General features: G+C 49.6%; 2 long non-coding RNA genes and 1 pseudogene across 4 annotated transcripts in view; 1 reads left to right on the top strand and 2 right to left on the bottom strand.

Annotated features, from left to right (window-relative positions):
* Nucleotides 1-12,279, bottom strand: part of LOC309870165 — a 47,643-nt gene extending 35,364 nt beyond the window's left edge. The window contains exon 1 of the long non-coding RNA XR_014314521.1: nt 11,594-12,279. This is a non-coding gene — a long non-coding RNA (uncharacterized lncRNA). The remainder of the gene's footprint in view (nt 1-11,593) is intronic.
* Nucleotides 12,280-12,311: 32 nt separating this feature from the next.
* On the bottom strand, nt 12,312-13,225 carry LOC309870161 (malignant T-cell-amplified sequence 1 pseudogene; annotated as a pseudogene). Its single transcript has one exon. The product of its transcript is annotated as a malignant T-cell-amplified sequence 1 pseudogene (transcript).
* Nucleotides 13,226-13,336: 111 nt separating this feature from the next.
* LOC309870164 lies at nt 13,337-24,206 on the top strand. 2 transcript variants are annotated; one of them, XR_014314520.1, is made up of 6 exons: nt 13,349-13,467; nt 13,860-13,886; nt 14,628-14,640; nt 16,064-16,153; nt 22,148-22,447; nt 23,406-24,206. It is a non-coding gene; the product is annotated as an uncharacterized lncRNA (long non-coding RNA). The 2 variants fall into 2 exon arrangements; XR_014314519.1 differs by lacking the exons at nt 13,860-13,886; nt 14,628-14,640; nt 22,148-22,447 and having other exon boundaries at nt 13,337-13,414.
* Nucleotides 24,207-24,448: the final 242 nt, after the last annotated feature.

Below are 24,448 nucleotides of genomic sequence, written 5' to 3'. Positions count from 1 at the left end.
CTCTCCATTATTGGACTGTTGCATTGTGTATTAAAATTGAAAAATGTCCTTTATAAAAATGCTTTATTATTAATAATTTAACGCATTATTAAATTCAAGTCTTGAAATATTCTAAGGGAATAACGAAACTACATCCCCATTCTACCATAATTGCACATTTCAGCTCCTGTGCACATTTTATGTCCTATATTTCTTAATTTTTAGGTATTTACATATATGAACAGAAGTATGATCATCTCTGAGCTGGAGTTTTATGGGGAAAACCCTGCACATCATATTGTATTCTTCTTTCGTGTTGTTTTTCACGGCCAGGTTTCTGCACCAATCTTATTTTACCTGAATTCAACCACATGTTTTACATCATTCATGTTCTTAGTGCTGAAAGAATCTAGGCTTTTGTAGCTCACATTGCCATTAAAGAAAGAAAAAGGACAAGCAAGCAAATTGTTCTCTAATCATAGAGGTCGTGTTCTTTCCTGTGTTTAGTATGGGAGGGTGTTAAAAAGACACCGTTCAAGGTCACCTGGGTGGCTCAGTCGGTTCAGCTCAGGTCATGATCTCAGGGTCCTGGAATCAAGCCCCACATGGGGCTCCCTGCTCCGTGGGAGTCTGCCTCTCCCTCTCCTTCAGTAAGCCCTCTCACTCTCATAAAATAAAATAAAATAAAATAAAATAAAATATAAAATAAATTAAATTAAATTAAAACCCCACTGCTCAGATACAAAGGCAATGCCAGTCAGGTAAGGGAGCAAAGAATGGCTGTCACAGAGTAGCTCTTGCTGGGAAAGACGATGACAGATAACACACCTCATCGTTCCTACTAAATTGGAAAAAAGCCCATGTCCAGTGGTCCAGTGCCATTCTTGGATATTTGCTGCTAAAGTTCGTGCACCCTCTGGCGTGTGCACACGCCCACACACATACACAAACACACACATACACGCGCACATGCACACACACGCACACGCACACACAGACGCGCATGCACACATGCACGCGCGCACACACACATACGCACACGTACACACACGTGTGCGCGCACATACGCGCACGCACACACATATGCACACGTGCGCACACACATACGTGCACACACACGCACGCACACATATGCACACACGCGCACACACACACATACGCACACACAAATACGCACACACACATACACGCGCGCACACACACACACACATATGCACGCACACACACACACGCACACACATATGCACACGTGCGCACACACATACGCGCACACTCACGCACGCACACATATGCACACACGCGCACACACACATACGCACACGCACAAATACGCACACACACATACACGCGTGCACACACACACACATATGCACGCACACACACACACACGCACACACACAGCCCCGTGTGGCGAACTCCTAGTCCTAACCCCTCTTCCCTTTTCCTTCCCTGTCCCTCTCCCTCCGCACGCAGGGCTCCAGCCCTCCCTGGTCCAGCCCTGTTTGGGAACCTGGGAGTTTCCTCTCCCTCGTCTCTCCCGCTGGGTCCTCTCAAAATAAACATTCCGCGGGAAGGACCCGAAGAGTGAGATCCCTTGCCTTCAGCAAACTCCGTGACGGAGGACTCGAAGCCTTCTCCTGTGTGGTGGCAGTGGTCCTATTCCATGCTGACCTTCCTCTTCTGCCTTCAGGGAAGAGAAGCTACGTTTTTCTGCCACGGGGGGCTGTGTGGGTCCCCCCCCCACGTCCTGCCTGACTGGTCAGACAGCAGTTACGCTCCCTCTTCTTCATGCGTGAAGTGGTTTTCCCTCACACACCCTCTGCGTAGCCCAGCTCCTTGGTCAGCATCTTAGCGTTCATACCTTTGGTTTCATCGAATAAAAAATCATATTTACATTCTGCCTTCACATGTATCAGTTCCGCGAATGCAGGAAGCCTGATCCTCCCACTTCGAGGTCCTGGTTGTACCCAGCACCGTGGTTTTGCAACTCGATGACAATCAGTGCAGCTTTCATTCGATTCCTTGAGGCCAATGTGATAAAACGAGGTAGAGAGACATTAGGTTCTGTTAAGATTTCAGAAGATTTGATTTGGGATGAGCGAAATAATAAAAAGGAATCTAATAGAGGAAATGTAGCACTTCTATTAAGTTTCTGAAGAAAGGCAACAATTAGGCCAGAAAGGAATAGCACACACAAGATAAAAGAACAACTGGAATCAAAGACACCCCAAAATGTCCACACCAAGTCCGCCAGAGAATGTGGAAAAGAGTTTGGCGGGAGTGGAGAGGGTTAGCTTTTCTGGAAGAGCATATTGAAAACAGAATCTCTAGGACTTTGTTTTCCTAATAAGCAGTAAGAAACGACTGGAAGTGCCCGCGTGCCTGTGGGGCTGGGTTAACCAAGGAAAAGACCACGTGACTCAGAAAGGGTCACGATGGCTGTGCCTCCTGTGGACGAGCCCATGGATGTCAGGGACCACCCGCACACCCCGCACGGGTTCTGTGACCTTGGCTCATTGGCTGAGTCCCTCTGTGCCTCAAGTCTGTCATCTCCGAAGAAGTTGCAACCCTATCACAGAGGGGTTTTCTCATAAATCCTGATGTTTTCTTTACAAAAACCATGATAATGGGACTTTTCAAAATGGTCTGTGGCAGTTATTGAGGTCAGGGTTCTGGTTCCTTCTGAGGAGTGGACAAGGGACACCAGGACACACAGACTGGGGAGGTGGCATATCTCAGGGCTCCTGCTCACAGAAAACACAAGGGCTTCTGGGGGCTTGGAGCCCTGGGCCACACGTCTTTCCCTAAGGATCAGGAGACATGTAATGAAGCCCAGTGACCAGCATGGGGAAGCAGCTTGGTCCAAAGTTTCTTTGACCAATTCCACTGTCCGTGACCCTTTTTCATCTCACTGTTCCTTTTTCCCCAGCTTTATGGAGGTATAATTGACACATAAAATTGTAATGTACTGAAGGTGTACACCGTGATTTGATATGATTTGAAACAACCACCTTAATAAAGCTAGCATGCCCATCGCCTCAACATGCTTTTTTATGCAACGGCTTAAAGTCAGCTTACTTAGCAAATTTCAAGAATGTGGTGCTGGATTATTCACTAAAGCCCTCATGCTGGACATGAGATCCCTAGAATTTCCTCATCATATAACTGGAAGCTTCCCATTCCCTCCATCCCCAGCCCCTGGTGACCACCAGTCTACTTTCCCTTTCAATGAGCTGGCCGTTTTTGGATTCCACGTGTAAGGGATGCCCTACAGTATTTGTCTTTCTCTAACACCACTCAGCATGACCAAGGGCCAGGATCACTGATGTTGTTGCAAAAGGGACAATTCCCATGCAACCTTTTTGTTCTACTGCGCGCTCTTGTCGATTTTTAAGGCGATACAGAGGTAAATACAAACTTAAGAGTATCAGTTGACATTTAACCTCAAAGGAATAGAGAAACCAACATGGCCAACAGCCGGTGTGTCCACAAGCAGCCCTTGAAGGAGCTTTTGAAAGACACAGATCTCCTCTGGCATACACTCCATGACACACGGCGAGGGCATAGCTCACTTTTAAAAAGCCTCTATTTTGCCCTAAGAAAATCATTTAATATAGCATTCCCAGTTGTTTGGCTAAGCTTCTGACAGTACCATGACTTGCTTGCCCACATTTCTAAATCTCTCCAACTAAAAGGAAAAAGTCTTTGGATAGAAATAACCCCAAAACATGTGATTGAAAATTTGATATTTTGCATAGTCAGAAAGACTTTTCCTGCTTTGAAAATGTTTTCTCTGTAACACAGATGTGCTTTTCAAAGCCTTGGAATTTCCTCTTTTGAAAATATGTTGAGCCAACGGAATTTTTAAGGAAAATAATTATATCCTGAATTTAGCTCTGCCGAAAGAGCACATGCAAGGATTGCAATCATGCTCTTTGTAAATGTTTCAAAGTTTTCCTGGGGTTTATCACGTGAGGATGAAATGAAGGCACTGGGGCCCCACAGTTAATGTAGACTTTGGTTTAAAAAAAAAAAATGAGAAAGTGCATCAATGTAAAAGAAAAATGTGCCAACATGTACGTTACCATTAATCCTCAGAATTTGAAAACCTTGACTTGTAATATTCTGAACCGACATTGGTCATTATTTGTAAAGTTCTCCACTACAAGATTCCTAGTAAAATACAGATTGAGAGCAGATACACGTGTGACAATGGGAGGGGATGTTCCTTTCTGTGCTTCTGGTTTGGGAAGATTACAAATAAACCCATTTACACATTTCCTTTCCAATAGGACATAACCATCTGCACTCCTACCAGCAACTCTGTATTTTCACCAACATGTGCATGGTTGGGGTTTGGTTGTGGCTGTTCATTCTAACAGATATGTAGTGGTGTCTCACGGTGGTGTATTCTGAAATGTCCCTCGTGGTTAAAGGAGCTGAGCGGTTTTCACGTGTATACATCCTATTTGCTGAAGCGTCTGTTCCAATCTTTTCTCCAGTTTTTAATGCTTCTGCTTTTCTGCCATTTGCAGAGTTTGCTATATTCTGAATGCAAATTATTTATTAAGCATTGTTCTGCTACTATTTTCTTTCTGAAAAGTATATGGCTTGTCTTTTCATTTTCTTAGCTCTCTTTCAGAACTCAGAAATTCTTGATTTCAATTAATTCTATTTTTTCATTTAAGGGTAGTGCTTTTAGTGTTATGTCTATGAAATCTTCGCTGAACTCAAGGTCAGAAAGGCATTCTTGTATGTTTACTTCTAGGAATTTAGTACATTTTATTAACATTTAGGTCTTACGATCCATTTTGAGTTAACACCTGTTTATGTTACAAGGCATGGCCTGAGGTCTGAAGTTTCTGTATGGGGACGTCCCCAGCACCATTTATGGCAAACACTATTTTTTTCCTCAGTTGGATTACCTTTGCAGCTTTGTAAAAAGCCATTTGACAATGTTTAGTGCGTCTGTTTCTGGACTCTATTCTCAGTTCATTAATTCACAGGTCTGTCCTTTTGCTAACACTGACATATCTATCATTATGTCACGGTAAGCTTTGAGCCAGGTGCTGGGAGCTCTTTTTTATCTTCTTTTCAAAATGGATTCAGCTAATCTATGCCCCTTGTTTGCCACTGAAATTTTAGGAATAGCTTGTCAATTCTTATGAAAAATTTTGTGTGATTTTGACCCCAATAATATTAAATGTATATACTTATTTAGGAAGAACGGACATTACTGATATGGAAATGTTAGGGTGTAGAGCGAACAGACCAGAAAGAATTCTTGACGCATCTTTGGTGCAAAAAAGTAGTTTTATTAAAACACAAGGACAAGACCAGTGGGAGAAAAGGCTGCGCCGTGACAGGGGACTCTTCATATACTTCCAAGTTGGGAGGCGGTTAGGGACAGCCTAAGTCTCTAAAGAATTTGGAAGCAAGGTTTTCAGGATCTTGAGGGGCTAGCCTGAGGGGTTAGGAAAAGGTCATTTACTACTGTCTAGTAAAACCCTAGTTGTGAGACCCTTCAGATGTGTATCGGCAGGTCATACCCTTGGAGGATGATGGCCAACATATGTCTTGGGGGGTAGAGATAAAGGAAGTTTCCAGAGAAACTTTTATGTTAAAGTAGACACATAGGATGGGTGGTCAGTCTAAGATCAACATGGAGGCAGCTCAGTTCATAGAGGAAGGTCATTCGGCCTGTTTCAAGGACTTGTCAATGGGCTGTAAGCCAGAAAGATAACTGAGTTTTTTCCTTTTGCCTGTTTCCCACGCCAATTACCACCTGATTGACTCTTGCAGTTGTGAACAGAGCAGACCTCTGGGCTTGCTAGGGTTCCCTTTAATCTGGGTTCCTAAATATTTTGTATGGTTTTGACATACAGACCCTACACGTACTCCATGAGATCGATACATAATTATTTCAAGTCTTCCATGCTACGAAAATGGTCTATTTTTAAATTTCAATTTCCAGTATTCATTGCTAGCATATTAACATGCAACTGGTTTTTAAATAAGTTGATTTGCTAATCTCACACATCTGTTCTAGAAACCTTTTTATCGATTCTTTTCCATTTTCTACTTAGACAATCATACTGTTTTATTTTTTATTTGCAAGCTGTATGTATTTTTTTCCTTCCCCTATTGCACTATGTAGAATGACTGATCTAAGTGGTAATAGGGGACATCTCTGTCCTGCTCCTGATTTTAGGAATAACGTATTCACTCTTTCACCAATAAATATAATGTGAGCTGTTGGTGTTTTGCTGATCTATTTTACCAGATTGAGGAAATTTTCTTTTGCTGAATGGGTATTGAATTTTATCAATTTTTTTCTGCAGCGAGTAAAATAAGCATATGGTTTTTCTTCTTTAACCTATTAATACAATTCGTTACATTCCTTAAGTTCGGAATAGTGAAGCAGTGTAGACAGCAAAATGGAGTCTCTCCCGTCAGGCAGGAGCCAGTATCAACGCCTCAAGCAGTTAAGGTACTGCAGCTACGAGGTATCTCAGGGAACACCAGCTGACACCCCAGAACTGATAAGGACCAGAAGCAGAGGAGGTCTGCGATGACCCCAAACCCATTAAATCCCTTTAAAGGGAAGCGTTTGGGCAGCAAACTGTCAGACTCTCTGGACCCGACCCCTCTATGTCTGACCACTTAAGTACAACAGGCAGCTGCTGCCAAAGGCTCGGCCCAACTGATCTCTGACCAGAAACAAGATCCTTCACTGCTTGTGCACCGAGAGCTGACCCAGCCAGAGCGAGTGCTTGTCTGAACTGCACACCCACAGACTGACCTGCCTTTGGTTCCGTAACTTCCCGCACTCTTCTGTTACCTTGTGTGTTGTGTGGTTTGTCATCGGTCTTGCTTCACAGGCTGGATAAGAAGCCAAGTCCAGTCACGTCGGTGAGACTGGAACCCTGAACCTGCTTCACCATCATGAGTTCACCTGGCTTTGTGACTGAGTAAAGCGGATGCTGCGGAAAGACCACTTGTGGGTGCGACTTCATGGCAGGATGACAACCAGCCTTCCATTTCCAGAATAAACCCCATGTTTGCTAGTTCTCCCTATTTCTGGGTCACTTTGCTAAAATTTTCTAGCATATTTGTGTTTATGTTCATGGAGGATACTGGTCTGTGGTTTTATTCTCTTGCCGGGTCTTTGGTTTGGATTTTTGAGTAACACTGGCTTCATAAAATGAACTGGGAAGCGTACCTCAAACTTCTTTATTAAAGAAGAAACTAAAATTTTCATTGATTTCTTCCTTGACTGTTTAGTGGATGGAATTCACCAGCAAGACTTTCTGGATCTGGAGTTTTCTTTGTTTGAAGAACCTTAACTATAAATTTAATTACTTTAACAGCTATTGAACTAGAGGTTTCATGCCACGTTGGCGTGAGGGGTATTTTGAGCTCAAGAATATCAAAACCCAGCGGATTCAGAAGCTCCTCGCCTAACTGCCTACATTTACATGGGAAAGGGAGGTCTGGTCCCAGGAACACAGCTATTACCAGGGACAACCGGTTTACCCAAGAAACTCGGGAGGATAACAGGGAAACCTTTGTTCTCCAAACACCTCCGGCCTTTTTGGGAGCAGCCTTTCCCCTCTTTGTCTCCCCAGGCCCCACCCCCTTCCATCGCTCAGGATGTTCCATAAGCTTCAACTGCCCAGCGGCCTTGTGAGTCTTCATATCTTTATGGGGCTCCAGTACATAATTAAAATTTGGTTTTCTCCTGTTAACCTGTCTTATGTCGTCGTAACTGAGCAGCCACAGAAGCTAGAAGGGTAGAAGTAAAACTGTTCCTGGACAACAGTACTCTTCTGGCAACCAGTTTGTTTTGTTTCTTTTTTTTAAATAGGCTTCACACCCAGCATGGAGCCCAACATGGCGCCTGAACCCATGACCCCGAGATGGAGACCCAAGTTGAGATCAAGAGCCGGATGCTCAACCGACTGAGCCACCCAAGCACCCCCAGTCGCCTAGTTCTTAAGTGAGCTGGTTCTTACCATTCTTTCCTTCTGGATTTTCTGAGACCTCATCAGCTGAATTCAGATGTTGCTCCCCACAACCACCCCGAAATGACAACATAGATCACGGATTTAACCCCTGTGCATCAGGCGCTAACTCATTTGGCTTTGTTCCTAAAGCAGCTGGCCCAGGAGAGAGGGAGGGAAGCATGAGGGCCTCAGGGAAGAGTTTAAGAAGCAAGGAGCAGGAAGGAGGGTTTTACTTTACTTTGGGTTTCCAGAGGCTGCCCATTCAGCTCGATAGACCACCTTTTCCCTCTAAAACCCTCCGTCCCCTTGTGGACATCATTTAATTCAGCGCTGGAGAGCCCCTGACTCTGCAATCAACATGAAACCGCATCACCTTCCAGTCAGAGTCCTGGGCCTGCCCCTGGTGATGACAGCACCCTCCCCTTCTTTCTCCAGGAGAGTAACAGAGGGACCGTTGAAAAGGCTGGTTTCAATCGCGCCTCTTACTGCTCGGCCTCTACACATCCCTGAACAGATGGCAGAGGGGAATGCCCTGCCTCCCCCTCTCCCCTGCCGCCAGGAGCACAAGGGCCTCCGTTACGGGGTCCTCAGGGGTCTTCTCAAGTTCTCCTGCCTGGCCTTGTGCAGGGCCTCATTTTTCTCACTTCTTCTCTTCCAGAAGCCATGTCTCGGTTAGCGTCCCATCCTCCCCCCACAAGCCGTCAGCACTGTGCAGGGTCTCCGACTTTACCCAAGGTGCAAACCAGCCAGCTAGCTTGTTTCATGAACGCAGGCAGAGAGCACGAGAAAAGCAGCAGCCGGAGCTTCATGCTCGTTTGCATGGACGCCCCATGACCTTCATGCTCCACAGATGACTGCAAACATGGTGTGTGTGTGTGGGGGGGGGTCATGCTGCAGGAGGGGCATCTGAACTTGTTGCATCTGTGGCTTTTACGGGCAGAAGCAAGGCTGCTCCTTCTCCAGAGGAAGAGGTCACCTCATCCCTCACGGTTAACCCCTGCCAATACAACACCGAAAGTGACTCTGCATGGTCAGAGCCCTGCCTTCTTGCCAGGTCCTCGGCACCAAGGAGCACGGCCTGCCCAACACCGCTCCTTCCCTGAGTCTTAAAGTTCCACAGGCTCTCAGGGTGGCTGGCCAGAGGCAGGAACACTAACTGTCCACATGGCAACCTAAGTCCAGTGGGATTGGCCAAGAATGGCGGCTGGGAATGTCTCCCCCTTCTTCTCCAGCAGGCACTGTGTACGTGGAGAGGACAAGCCTCTTTCTGGCCCGACGAGTCCCATTCAAAATTCCTTAGGATTCTTCCAGACTCTGTAAGTCATCAATTCTAGGTATTTACTTAGTCCTCTAGAGCTGAAGGAAACTGCCTTACTCTTCCCAGGAATTAGACAGTGGGTCACAGAGTCATAGCCCCACGGACTCTTGTCCTCTTCGTTCTCTGTGTGGATAGATCTTCCTCCACTCACACACTCCATCTCCAGCCTCCTCATGTTAAAACTCACAAGCATTTACTTTTCACCATTTTAACCACCATCTGCATACTAATGGCCCACAAATGTGCATCCAAGTCCTGGCACTGCCCGCTCTCCAGACACTTACTACCTGTCCGTCTGCTCGTAGTCCCTCTGGAGGCCCCACGGGAAATCTGTTACAAGTGGGTCTCTCCTGTAAGCCTGCGGCTTCATCTCTTCTCATCTTTTCCTGGAAAGTCATGACCTACAAATGGCAAGCTGCTTCAATTTCTGTGACTCTCCTGCACTGCTCACACTATTTCTTTTCCTGGAAATTTTTTCACCATTTTCATTGTGAAAACATCCTTACTCATTTTTTTTTAACATTTCTACATTTTTATATTTCTACATTCTACATTTCTAACATTTCTACAGCCTGATTAAGAAATCCTCTTTGATTTTTCAAGGCAGAGACAACTTTCCCTCACTCATTCATACCATATTATAATAAGTAATTTACAGTTAACTAAATACAGCTGTATATACATACACAAATATTTGAAATTAAATTATGCATCTACAGGGCGCCTGGGTGGCTCAGTGGGTTAAGCCGCTGCCTTCGGCTCGGGTCATGATCTCAGGGTCCTGGAATCGAGTCCTGCATGGGCCTCTCTGCTCAGCAGGGAGCCTGCTTCCCTCTCTCTCTCTCTGCCTGCCTCTCCATCTACTTGTGATTTCTCTCTGTCAAACAAATAAATAAAATCTTTAAAAAAAAAAAAATTATGCATCTACATGTTGGCCTTCCTTCCAAAACTAAGCTCCCGGAAAATGGAGTGGTATTTTATATTTCTGCATCTTACTTCCAGCCCTGTGTCTAGCCCCACAGTAAGTACCCAATAATGCTTGTTGAACTATTCTGGAAGAAGCAGCACTGGAGTGAGTGGATTCTTGAGGTAAGATGTGACCAGCGCTTGTATTAAATTAGACACTGGTATTAGCCAAGAGTAAGCAGAGACAATCCTCTTCTACTTCAATTGTTCCTAAAACCTTCTGGCTCACAGATCACCTTAAACGTGATGAATGTAGAGAATGCTTTAACAAATACACGTCTCTCTGAATAAACACACCAAATTCTGTATGAAATTCCAGGAAGGTCATGGAACTTTCGCCCTCCGTCCTTTCCAACGTGGATGCAGGCTTGCCACCGTGAGTTGGTCGGTAGGACTGGTATGAGCCATACGAGGATCCGCGTCCAATAATGGAAGGTAGCATGCGTATCCGTGAACGAGGAGTCCTGAAGGAAGGCTTAAAACAGATGCAGAAGGTCCTCTTCCATCTTTTGGTGGAGAGAGCTGGTGGGGACACCGTCAAAGAAGAACTGTAGGGTTCTTACCTTGAGTGTCTCCGTCCATGTCCTCAGAGTCACTGGTGCTCCCGGGTATTATCATGAGATGCTCCCAGGGCCTCCACGGTGTCCACCAACGACCAGGGTGGTGCTGACTGGGGCAGACAATTAAATGGGGCAAAACCCCTAATGCTTCGAGGAAAAAACAGTGTTCTAATGAGGAGAGTTTGCGTTGTTACAGGACAACTCTGTGGTGAGGACATAATCCAAGTGAGGGCGGGTCAGTCCCTTCTCTCCTTTTGGAGCCATTCCTTCCCGCTTTTCTAGTCCACGGATTCTACCCCCGCGGAGTATTCCCACTCTTGGTGCATCTTTCTCGTCCGCAAGCAGACACACTTACACATCCCCTTAACAACCCACAACAATAAAAATAACAACAGTAAAATAATCTGGACTCCACAACTAAGTCTCTTCACCAGAAGCTTCCTCCAACGTCTACCTGGCGTCTTCCAATCACACCCACACTTCTGTAAGCAACAACGTGAAATCTAAATGTCCGCCTTTTACCTTTTCACTCTCCATTCACCCCAAATCTACCCTAATTTATCTCTGATGAGATCAATTTATCGCTGAAACCGACCACGGCGAAGTCAGCCACGAGGCCTCCGCTGACCTGTGTTCCCTCCTTTAGACCGTTTTCCCGTTGGGCGTCTCTGACGCCGCCCTATAAAGGCTCAGATAACTTTGGCTTTAAATTTCGGAAAACTCAAGTCGCGAGGAAGTGATCTATGCGGAAACTTGTAGCTCACGTAACCTCAGCACGTCCCTTGGTGAGCGTCCCGGCATGCGGAGTCTGCGCGGCGGGTGGTCCTCGGGTCGGTGGGCGAGGGCACCGCTGCGCTCCGCGCTCAGACCTCGCGCTCTCCGAGCCTGCGCGTGTGTGTCTGTGCGCGGGATGCGCGTGACGCGCGCGGCGACAGCGACCCCGCACGGGCCAAACTCCGCCCCAGGACGCTCTCCCGCGCGTCTCGCAGCGCCTGCTCACCTCCCCCGCGCTCTGCAAGCAGCCCCTCCCAACAGGTCACACGGCCGCCCGGAGAAATGCCTCAAAACCCCGGGAGGAGGCCCCCGCGGATTCCTACACAGGAAGACCCCACTGGGCCACGGGCCCCACGACCACCCCTAAATGACTGCGCCTCCGTGGGAAACCGAGCGCCGCGTGGGCCGAGTCCCAGCAGCAGGCGGGGAGGGGCCGAGGCCTGCGGAGCTCTCGGCGCCGACGTCCTGCTCGTCCCTGCGGCGCCGGTGACCGAGCCGCGCAGGCCCCCCGCGGGCATCTGCTTCCTCCCACCTGCGGGCGCCCAAGCGCGCTCCTCGCTCTGCAGAGTCCAGGCTCCCGGCGCAGGCGCTGCGCCTGGGCTGCAGCCGACGCGGCCGGGGCAAGGGCACGGCCTCCCCGGGGCGCCCCCGCCCGCACCCGCCCCCGCCCCCGCCCCCGCGCAAGGACACAGATACAGACAGCGCGGCTCCTGGCAAATCTTTACTTGGGCTTCGCTTCCCCGAGCATCGGCGGTTCACGCCGCGACGCGGACACGGACACAGACGCAGACGCAGCCCCGCGCCCCCGGCTCCGGCTCGGGCTCCGGCTCGGGCTCCGGCATCGGCTCCGGCTCGGGCTCCGGCTCCGGCTCAGGCTCCGGCATCGGCTCCGGCTCCGGCTCCGGCTCCGGCCCGGGGCCGCCCCGGGCGCTCACTTGTACGTCTTCATGTGCCACAGCCCGTCGTTGAGGTAGTGGATGTTCTCGATGCCGATGCCCTTGTTGACCTTCTCGATGTCCTCGGCCGACATGCGCATGACGCCGACGCACAGCGCGTGCTGCTTGCCCTCGGCCATGACGGCCACCACCGTGTCCACGGCGGCGGGGTAGAGCTGCGCGCCCGGGGACGTCAGGCCGGGGCACATGATGTTGGCCCCGCTGAGCACGAACTTGATGGCGCCCTTGTCCACCTGCTGGTGCGGCAGCACGAAGGGGAAGCGGTGCAGCAGCCGCAGCGTCGGGTAGAAAGGCCCCTCGCGCTGCCGGAAGAACAGCAGCTCCCCGCTGACCGTCAGGATCTCGATGTGCTCGTGGCAGCGCACGATCTTCACCGGGTCCTTCCTGGGCAGGATCTGGTTCAGCCACGGCTCGATGCCCGGAAACTGCTCGGTCAGCTGGTTCCTGATCCCCTTGATGACGGAGGTCTTCAGCTGGATGCAGTTGGACACGTTCTCCTTCTCGTCGAACTTCTTGAACATGGTCCACGGCGGGGCGGGCGCCGCCGCGAAGCGCCCGAGCGGGGAAGACGCGTGGAGACGCCGAGGCTCCGGCGGAGGCGCTCCCGGAGGGCCGGCGGGGACGGGCGCGGCGGCTGTCGCTAACCGGAAGGGAGCGCGCTTTACGGCTCCGCGTGCGACCTGCTTCCGCCCCTCGGGGCGCCGCGCGCCGGCGCGGGCGGTTCCGGGGCCGCTGATTCGCGGCGGCCGGCGCGGGGGGTGGAAGGGGCGGGACTTGAGCAAGAGGAGCGGGAGGCGGCGTTCCTCTGGCGGAAGAGACGAGTGGGGGGAGCTGCTGCTTTTACTGCTGTTACTGGTCAGCGGATTCGTCGTCCTGCGCTTACCTATGCGGGAAGCCGAGGGGAGCAGGTGCGGGGAGCAGATGCGGGGAGCAGGTCCCGGGGAGCAGATGCGGGGAGCAGGTGCCGGGAGCAGATGCGGGGAGCAGGTGCCGGGAGCAGGTGCGGGGAGCAGGTCTCGGGGAGCAGGTGCGGGGAGCAGGTCCCGGGAGCAGGTGCGGGGAGCAGGTCCCGGGAGCAGGTGCGGGGAGCAGGTCCCGGGGAGCAGGTGCCAGGGAGCAAGAAGGGGGAGAAAGTGCGGGGAGCAGGTGCGGGGAGCAGGGGAGCAGGTGCCGGGAGCAGATGCGGAGAGTAGGTGCCCGGGAGCAGGTGCCAAGGAGCAAGTCCCAGGAGCAGTTGGGGGGAAGCAAGTACGGGGATCAGGTGCCGGGAGCAGGTGCGGGGAGCAGGTGCCGGGAGCAGGTGCGGGGAGCAGGTCTCGGGGAGCAGGTGCGGGGAGCAGGTCCCGGGAGCAGGTGCGGGGAGCAGGTCCCGGGAGCAGGTGCGGGGAGCAGGTCCCGGGGAGCAGGTGCCAGGGAGCAAGAAGGGGGAGAAAGTGCGGGGAGCAGGTGCGGGGAGCAGGGGAGCAGGTGCCGGGAGCAGATGCGGAGAGTAGGTGCCCGGGAGCAGGTGCCAAGGAGCAAGTCCCAGGAGCAGTTGGGGGGAAGCAAGTACGGGGATCAGGTGCCGGGAGCAGGTGCAGGAAGCAGGTCCCGGGGAGCAGGTGCCTGGGAGTAGGTGCCGGGAGCGGGTCCCGGCGAGCAGGTGCGGGGAGCAGGTGCTGGAAGCAGGTGCGAGGAGCAGGGAAGCAGTTGCCGGGAGCTGGTGCCGGGGAGCAGGTGCGGAGAGCAGGTGCGGGGAGCAGGTACGGGGAGCAGGTGCGGGGAGCAGGTACGGGGAGCAGGTGCGGGGAGCAGGTGCCGGGAGCAGATGCGGGGAGCAGGTGCGGGGAGCAGGTCCCGGGGAGCAGGTGCCAGGGAGCAAGAAGGGGGAGAAAGTGCGGGGAGCAGGGGAGCAGGTGCCGGGAGCAGATGCAGAGAGCAGGTGCCAGGGAGCAAGTCCCAAGAGCAGTTGGGGGGAAGCAAGTGCAGGGATCAGGTGCCGGGAGCAGGTGCAGGAAGCAGGTCCCGGGGAGCAGGTGCCTGGGAGTAGGTGCCGGGATCGGGTCCGGGGAGCAGGTGCCGGGAGCAGATGCGGGGAGCAGGTGCCAGGGAGCAAGAGGGGGAAGCAGGTCCCGGGAGCAGGTGAGGGAAGCAGGTGCGGGAAGCAGGTGCCAGGAGCAGGTGTGGGGGTGCTGGTGCCGGGGAGCAGGTCCCGGGACAGGTGCAGAGAGCAGGTGCGGGGAGCAGGTGCGGCTCTCCTGCCGCGTACAGGTGCCACCACAAGCCCAGACCCCATCGTTACCCCACGTCTCCCTGGCTCACACCCTGTGTCTCCCGCATATTTCCCACACGTCTGGCTCAGGGACGTGTCATCGCAGATATCTGCCTGCCGTCTGTCACCCGTGGCTGCAGCCTTCTCCCCTCTGGTTTCTCTCTGCCTGAACAAGGTGGGGAAAGGCTTTCCGACCTAGAAGAATGCAAATGCTGTAGGATTTCGTCTGCCCTTTTCAAGACATCCAAACCCAGGATGCGGCCCAGAATATGGTTTCTCCTGGCGAACCTCACGAGTGCTCCTGAAAAGTGTGCGTGCATTCTGCTTTGTTTGGGTTCAGTGCTCTGCACGTGGTGACTGTGCCCCAGTGGTGGATGGAGTCATTTTCTGTCTACACAGTCTATCAGTTGCTGAGCGGAGTATTGAAATCTCCAGCTGTGATTGTGGATCTGCTTCCCTTGCCAGTTTTATCAGCTTTGAATTCATACATTGTGAAACTCCAGTATTAGGTCCGTACCCACTGAAGATTAATATGGAAGTCACCCAGCTAATTAGATTTTATCCATGTAGATTTCTCACGCTATCCTAAGGGTAAGTGTGAGACCTGAGACCCCTGAAGCCAGGAATTGTGGGTTTTGTTATGTTTTGTTCTTTTTAAGATTTTATTTATTTGCGAGAGAAAGAGAGCAGGAGTGGGGTGAGGCAGAAGGAGAAGCAGGCTCCCTGCTCAGCAGGCATGGAGACTGATTCTGGTCTCCATCCATGGACCCTGAGATCATGAGCGGAGCCAAAGGCAGACACTTAACCAACTGAGCCACCCAGGCGCCCCAGGAACTGTGTGTTTTACATCTGTTTTCTTTCACTTAGCACTTCTCTCCAGTGAGTATATGTGTAGTCTTGGGAAGCCTACCCTACAGCAGAAATTGTAACAGGAGGTGAATATACAGTGGAAAGAACATTATTCCCACATTTTTGGCAGCTTACAGCACATCGTGTTGAGATAGATAGATAGAGATAGAGATACAGATACAGATATAGATGCTAGACAGACAGATAGATATCTCCCCATCCCCATTCTCAGAACAAAAATCTGGATTAGTCTGGGTTCTCCAGAGAAAGGAGAGATACATAAAATCATATTATAAAATTATTATTACATGTATTTATATGTGTAAGTTTATGGAATTACATATATGCTTATAGATACAAGTAAATATAGGCTGCATGTTTACACGTAATATGTTCCGTCATAGGGAATTGGCTCACACAATTATGGAGACCCAAGAAGTCCCAGCATCAACAGTCAACAGCAACCTGGAGACCTAGGAGAGCCAATGGAGTAGGTCAGTCTGAGCCCAATGTGAAGGCAAGAGAAGACCAACATCCTAGCTCACAGGCAGTCAGGCAAGAAGAATTCCTTTCTCCTCAGGAGAGAGTCAGCCTTTTTGTTCTGTGCAGGCCTTGGTTGAGGCCTGTCCACATTAGAGAAGGTAATCCCGAGGGTAGACCATCTTAAATGAGGCAGCAGAGCAGTGTGCTCATGTCCTGACCTAGGACCCAGAATGGGTCCTGCTCCCTCGTTTACCAGATTGAAATCCTGAAAGTTATTGAACTTGTACGCATCTCTGTTTACTCATTACAAAAGGACGGGTGACAAGAATACCCATCTCCTGGGGATTGGGGTGGGAACTGCTTGAATTAGAACTTAAAATAATTGGGTTTTCAGTATTTCATATAGCTATAATTATTAAATTAACATGAAACCAGCTACATGATTGTTTTAATACTCTCTTCACACAGAACATAGCCCAATCAGCCAGACTTGGGCTTTCCTATTTATGGCCAAGTCTCCAATATGCCTCCCTGAGAGTTCACTGCAATTACTTTGATCCCATGAAGAGTCACACATTTCCAGTTAACATATGAGCAGCTAACCTCATCTGTTATGTAGAGATTTATGTGCTATCCTATCCTGGTAGGATAGTTCCTTTTCTTTGGGTCTTACAGGTTGTTCTGTTGTTCTTTATTTGTGAAGTCAGTGCTGTATGAACAGCATAAACCAAATGTAGAAATTCAAGGGAGGAAGAGTTATTCCTGGCTCACATGATCAGGTGACCTGTATGTGGACGACTAGTAGCGTTATCAGAGCTGATTTGACCTGCAGCTGTCTTATCAGAAGCATGCCCAAAGGAATTTTTTTTAAATAAGTTATTTTACAGAAGGGACTCTAAGAAAGTTTACTCTGAAGCTCCATAGCCATGGAAAACATTTTTGAAGTTAATAATCATTTTTATCAGAAATATACCCAATCTGTACACTGTAACTCGTTCCTGGGATGCACTTGACCTGGGCCGTCGAGCCCCTAATTGGCATCTATCAGGAAGAGGATGCTAAGCGCTAGTTTTCTCCTTAAATTCCTAAAAAACCTAAAAAAGTTAAAGTTAACAAATAAAAAAACCTCTATTTTCATTGGAAAATGAAAATGGAGCCTGGTTCTTAAACTTTATAGAGGAGTCTAGGTCTTTGAGGTCTGTGCGGTGACTCACATCAGTGTATGAAAAAACACGACACACAACTGTTGCTTTGAACAAGTGAGCATGTTAAAACACTGAAACACACTACCAACTTGTTCTCATTAAATAATTTACAATCAACTGAAAATTAATTAACTATATATGGATTTTAAAAGGAAGGAGCAAAGTTACAGCACAATCTAAAGTCAAATTGATTTTCAAGCCGTGGCTGTACAGCCTCCTAAGTTCTGTCAGCCTCCCTGTGTTGCTTCATTTCCGTGAAATCTGACGAGGACAGTGTATACTTCACAAGGCGTGTGGCGCGGTTACGAGGAATAAAGAAATAGAATATACAAAGGACTTGTATTAAGATGCAGAATAAGTACATTTACTAGTGTTTATTTATTCGCAAAACACCCTTTATGTAGTACTTATAAGGCCTAAGATTATTGTATAGGTGTAAAAAAATTTACAGAAAATGTTTGTAGCTTTGGATAAAGCCAAAGTCAAATAGTCAAGAGATGCCCCAACTCAGTATTGTAATCAAGAATCTCGGGGCACCTGGGTGGCTCAGTGGGTTAAAGCCTCTGCCTTCGCCTCAGGTCATGATCTCAGGGTCCTGGGATCGAGTCCCACATCGGGCTTTCTGCTCATAGGGGAGTCTGCTTCCTCCTCTCTCTCTGCCTGCCTCTCTGCCTGCTTGTGATCTGTCAAATAAATAAATAAAAATCTTAAAAAAAAAAATCTCAAGGGAGTGTGTAATCGAGACTCAGTGATGACATGGCTAAATTAAAGTGTTGAACCTGAATGAGAAAATTTCTCAGGTTCCTCGAATCTGCAACACTTGTTCTGTTCAGAACAAGTGCAGTTCACACACCTGTGTTGAACTACCTTTCAAACCCTTCACCTGTGTACAATTGTGTCTGCATTTTGAGGCATGACCACCAGAGGGTAGGAGAGCCAAGCTGAAGTTCGCCGGCAGGTCCCCGTGATTGGTGCTGTATTAGTCATATAGGTTAAAAAAAAAAAAAAAAAAAATTTTAACCATACAGTTATTTTTCCTAAATAAATAAACCCATTTCTACCATTATAAGACATTTCCCAAGTTCAGGTGAACATTCTAAATAGTATCTATGTGATTTAAAATTTGAGTTTTCTCTGTAATTTTCTCTAAATAATCAATATTAAAGCAGTTATTTCTAAAATGAATTCTAGGGGCACCTGGGTGGCTCAGTGGTTTAAGCATCTGCCTTCAGCTCAGGTCATGATCTCAGGGTCCTGGGATCGAGCCCTGCATCAGGCTCTCTGCTCAGTGGGGAGCCTGCTTCCCCCTTTCTGCCTGCTTGTGCTTGTCAAATAAATAAAACCTTTAAAAAAAATAAAATAAAATGAAGTCTATTGAAAAATGCATGCTAGCTCTACATTATTGGCCTTCTCAAAGAAATACAAACTTCCAGTTATAAAATAAGTCACAGAGATGACAAGTAGCATAGGCAGTATAATCAACCATACTGTAATAAAGTTGGGTGACAATTGGGGACTATTCTTACCCTGATGAATACTGAGTAACCTAGAATTGTGGACTCGTGTTGTACACCTGAAGCTAATGTAACACTGTATGTTAATTATACTTCAATTTATAAAATGCCTCTTTCCACATTGCTTCAACTTAGGAACGGTTATTAAAAATTAAGAAGTTAGGTATATCATAAAAATAATCTCACGACATCCCAAATGTTCTTGATTACATGTTCCACCTCATTGCTCCATCCCCCAAGTAACACTGCTAGGTTTCTCGCAGGTTCCAGCCACGTTCTCTCCATGGCAGACATGCAGGTGAACGGGTAGGAGGGTGCTCTCGTGGGCAAGCGCAGAGGAAAGGGCCCCCACACCGGGGAGGTGAGCGGAGTTCCCTCAGAATCTTAGGGGCTCTCATTTCCAAAGCAAACCCCACAGGAGGGTTGAGTCGTGGCCTGGGGTAGCCAGAGCCCTCCCTACTTCTCTAAACTCTGGCCATCGGATGCGCCCCAGGCCAGTTCCTGCCTCTCTTGGCCTCAGTTTCCCGATTATCTCAGGAGGGCTGGACACAGACCATCGTGACCTCCCCGTTGGTAGTGTGGACGTGGTGTGGGCTCCCAGACCACGGATGGGCTCGGTGGGCTGCACTGAGGGATGTGCACGGTCTCCTGCCCACGTGCAGACCGAAGGGGACCCCCTGGGGTGGCCGAGGCTCGTGCCCACCAGCAACACCGACAGTATGTGCATCACACCCGGGCGTTAGACCCCGCCTTGCCGTGCTTCTGCGCATTCAACGCACCAGCGGCGGCCCGCCTGGCAGCCACGGCACTCCCCACAGGCCACTGCGGGGAGACCTCACAACTCCTAGCACCCGCAGGCCGCCCTAGCCCCAGCAGGCAGGCCAGAGTCCTGGAATACCTCCTGCCTGGCACAACTGGTCCCCAGAGTCAAACCCCCAGGGCCAGCTCTTCAACTCTGGGTCAGGGAAACCTGAATGCAGGCAGGGAGAAGGTCAGGCGGCCCCTTCGGCCTCTTCTGCACCTCCTCCCGTTGTCTCCCTGGCAGGCCCTGGGAACACTGGTCCAGCCCCTCCCTCGCTGGGGTAAGAGGGGAAGGACAGGTGCACAAGTGTGGCAAGTACTTACTGGTATTAGGGGGTCCTTCCTGGGCACTCAGTGAGTTTATCCCATTATAGATGAGCAGGGACACCAGCGCTCGTGGTCACTTGCTTTTGCAAGACCTGGCCCCAGGCGTTTGGACCCCACAGTTGTGCTGTGCATGGGAGCTTCTCCCACCCCAACCCCCCCTCACCGAGTAGATGGCCTCTGAGCCCAGCTTTGGCCATGGGTCTGTCATGGTTGGGGGGTCACGGAGAGGGTCACTGCAGACAAGGGTTCCATGGGGCAAGGGCTTGGCGGGGCCCTGGGTAAGGAGGGCTCTAGGGAGGCCGGGGTGGGGTGTCTGGGACGCTGTGGTCTGTGAGTACTTGGGTACCTGACCTGCCAGGCCCCATCCTGGCCAGCACTAGGAATCAGTGAGAAGGAATCCTTGGCAATTTTGAGCCCCCTCTGCTTCCTGTGAGGGAGGGTTGAGCTCCATGCTTCATCTTTGCCCTTCTGGTGGAAGTCTGACTTTTAGGACAAAGGCACAGTTAGCAATAGGGTTCTTGGTGCAGAACAGGTTCACGTTGTCAGGGGTCTTCAGCTCTGGTGGGACAGAGGAAGGGTCTGCTGTGCTCAGGAGGTAGCTGCAGGCCTGGGAGAAGGAAATGCCTAGAAACAAAGGAGATGGGGGTGGGGGTTGTGAGCACTGGGACCCTTCCTGGTGCCAGTGTTCCCCATTCCGCATGCACAGAGCCAAGTTCCCCCGGCTCCAGAGCAGAGCTCTGGAATCCCCCAGAGCTGGAAGCGGGCATGGGGAGACTGGTGGGGTCTGGGGGTCTTCATTAATGTATGCAGGATTTGCCTTGAGAAACATTCTAGAAATAGTGGTGGTGGGTTCACAGCATATTGAACATTTACCTAATGCCACTGAGTTAGACGATTTAAAATGACTAAAAGGTAAATTTTCACTATGTGTACATTTTAAACCATAAAATCTAATAAGCTCCAATGAAGAAGATTTAAAAACCAAGTTGTCATCGTGAAGGAGGAAAGGACAGCTCTAGCGCAGGCGCTGGCATGCTCAAGGGCAGATGCCGGGAGACGGGGGGCTCCACAGGGCAGGGGACACCACAGCTGATTCCGAGACGCACATGGTGGTGGCTCTGGAACTAGCCCAGGACCCGGCTCCAGTGCTGGCACTGGCTCTGTCGCTGGTGGTCTTGGGGAGGCTGCTTGTAGAACAGCCCTGGTTCCGTGGCTGACGCTGGATTCTGGCAGTGGTACCGGAACTGGGGAGAGGACTGGTGATGGGCATGCTCAGGTCTGGATCTAGGACCAGAGGTGGCTCTATCTCTCGGCTGATGCTGGGAGCAGATGCTAGCAGAGCTTCCTCTCCCTCCAGAGCAGGGCAAGAGCTTGTGCTAGAGGTGCAGCTCTGCAGCTGCCCCCCTTCCTGGTTGTGGGGCCAATGTCACCCCACCTGCTGAGCTGTGAGCTCTGAAAGTCAGGAGAGTTCCTGCCTGCACACTGAAGGGGGAGTACACGGGTGCTGAATACATGAAGGAAGAATGGATGGATGGATGGATGGATGGATGGATGGATGGATGGATGATGGATGGTTGGATGGATGGATGGATGGATGGTTGGATGGATGATGGATGGATGGATAATGGATGGTTGGATGGATGATGGATGGATGGATGATGGATGGTTGGATGATGGATGGTTGGATGGATGGATGGATGGATGATGGATGGAGAGTCCATCAGCTCACCCAAGACTACTTTGTATCTCTGCTTTTTTCCCGTCTGTAACATAAGAGCAGCCATTTCCTAGGACTGTTGGGAGGATGACCCTGATTCAGTACATATGTAAGTGCCTACTGTGTGCAAGACACTGTTCTGGAGACATGGGGCTAAAGTGCTTGCATGGAGCTGATTGGAGCGGGGCTGAAATGAGGGCAGTCCGGTCACAGACGCGCTGTTCAATCTCGTCTGGGACCCATGGCCAGGTTTAGCAGAATGTCCCTGCGTCCTGGTCCAGCAGCTCGAGACGAACCTGGGTGGGGCTGGAGGGATTATGGGGCTGGCCATCTTCACAAATCATCAGAAAGAAGCTTCACTCTTCACTTTTTCTTCCTCATCTGATCCGCGCTACCCACACCGCGTTTCCTCTCGTGGATGGCCGTCATTCATTTGACCAGACACTGATGAAGGCAGCCGGGTGGTTTCCAGTCTTTTGCTCCTGTGAAGAACATTGCAGGGCATAACCGTTGAGGAAGGTCAGGTGTAGAAGCGTTTCCATGGGACAGATTGCCTGAGCTGCGGCCATTCAATCAAAACGTGACTACAACTGTAAGTTTGATACATGCGGCCAGACCGCTGCCCTGGGAGAGCAGCTGAGGTTCCCATCAACGACGAGGAAAGTTCCTCTTTCTACAGCTTCCGGGGATCCTTGTGATCTTTTGGATTTAGTCATTTCGTCATGACTGAGTATACATCATGTGTGTAAGGCTGTTTATATTTCTTTTCCGTGAAGTGTATTTTAATATCTTTGCCTGTTTTATATTGTGTGGCTGCTCTTTTTGCTTTTTAAGATTTTATTTATTGATTTGAAAGAGAGAGACAGAGACAGATAGTGACGGAGAGCATAATAGCAGTCCTTTGGAAAACGGGCAGTTCTCCAAAAAGGAAAACATAGAGTTACCACGAATCCACGAAACCATGCTTTTGGTTCTCTTGGGTACATACCTTCGAGTGCAGTTGCTGGATTCATGGTAACTCTATGTTTTCCTTTTTGGAGAACTACCTGTTTTCCAAAGGACTGCTATTTTATATTTCAATCAGCAATTTCTCCGTGTCCTCACCAGAACTTCAATACCTGTCTTTTTAATAATAGATGTCCTTTTTGCATGTGAAGAGGTATCTTATTGTGGCTTTTATTTGCATTTCCCTAAAAAATAATTATGTTTATAATATGTGCAATATGTGTATACCTTCCTTATATGGCCATTTTTTTAAGGGTTTATTTGAGAGCGAGTGCGGGGGGTGGGGGGAGGCAGACTCCTGCTGAGCTCGGAGCCTGATGTGGGGCTTGATCTCATGACTCCACAATCAGACCTGAGCTGAAACCAAGAGTCAGATGTCTTAACCAACGTCACCACCCAGCCACCCCTGTGTATCTGCTTCAGGGGATTTGTCATATACAGATCCTTCCCCCACTTGTTAAGTGGAATGTTTATATTATTATATTATAGAGGTGAAAGAGTTGTTTAATCCACAAATGCCCCTTATTAGAAATACTATTTGCAAGTATTTTATACCATTTAGTAGATTGTCTTTCTCTTTATTGATACTATGTTTTGATCCAAAATGTTAAATTTTATGAAGCCAGTTTATATATTTTTTTATACTTGTGCTTTTGATGTCCCCTCTTGAGGACTGATGTTCTCTGCTCAGCAGACTCCCAAGTCTGGGCAGACACATTGCAGACCCTGGCCTCACCCCACAGCCTCAGACCAAGCCGACTCCACCTGACCCTGCCTTGAGGGAAAGGAGGGTTTCCTCCTTCCTTTCCACCGACCACAGGCCAAGGTAGAAGCTAAGCTTATTGGGTACATGGGTTGGGTCCACTCCTGGTGGAAACGTAGATGGGGTTTGAGCCCTTTTTCCCATTCTAAAGCCCCCAGCCTGACACTCTGCCCTTCCAGCAGCTTTGCTGAGCCCCCTCTGTATACCTTGCAAAAGCCTGCTGCGTTCACAGGAGCTCAAGTGGTCCTGCTGCTGCACCTGGGAACTTCCCCTAGATGGAGCATGTCCATGGTCATCCCTGTGCCCGGCTGAGCTGCCCTAGATGTGCTGTGTTCACCGAGAGGGAGGGGGTCTGTACCTGGAGGGAGTAGGAAGAGCCAGGCTACGGCCCTCCAGGGAATAGCCTATGGACACTCTAATGAGTCTGCTTCTAAACAGATCTTTGAAAAACTACGCACGAACTTCTTTTGGATAAATTCCTAGGATCAGTACTGCTAGGCTAAGGTAGGCAGTGATGGGACTTTGACGGGTTAACCCTTTCTCTGGCACTGGGTTCTGAGGAATGCTTTACTGCTTTCTAGTTTCAGCCTGCCTTTCCACTAGTGACATCTTCCGGATACGTGGCTGGCCACAGATGAGTCCGCCGTTCCCTTACGTCTCGGAGGACACTGAGGAGTGATAATAGCACTTCCAAGATGATTGACAGATGATTGACAAAACGTTGTGACTTCAGTCCTGCTTGCTCTCTCCTGTGTTCCTTCCTTCGCTCTGTCCCTCCGTGTGGGTCTCTCTGGTTCCTATTGCTGAGAACCAAATGGGGGCTGAGATCAGATCAGCTGACTTAAAAGACCTGAAATCTTGGTCCAAACTGAATCTCCCCAATAACTTGCTTATGAGCTCAGAGGTGGACCCTGCCCCAACAGAGTCCCAGCCGCCTGGGAGCTCCCCCCCAGCACACTCGTCCCGGACGTGTG

Source organism: Mustela nivalis, assembly GCF_964662115.1.
Source record: "Mustela nivalis genome assembly, chromosome: 7".
Taxonomy (NCBI): Eukaryota; Metazoa; Chordata; class Mammalia; order Carnivora; family Mustelidae; genus Mustela; species Mustela nivalis.
Note: the sequence above shows the minus strand (reverse complement) of the source record. Positions and strands in the feature narration are given on the sequence as shown.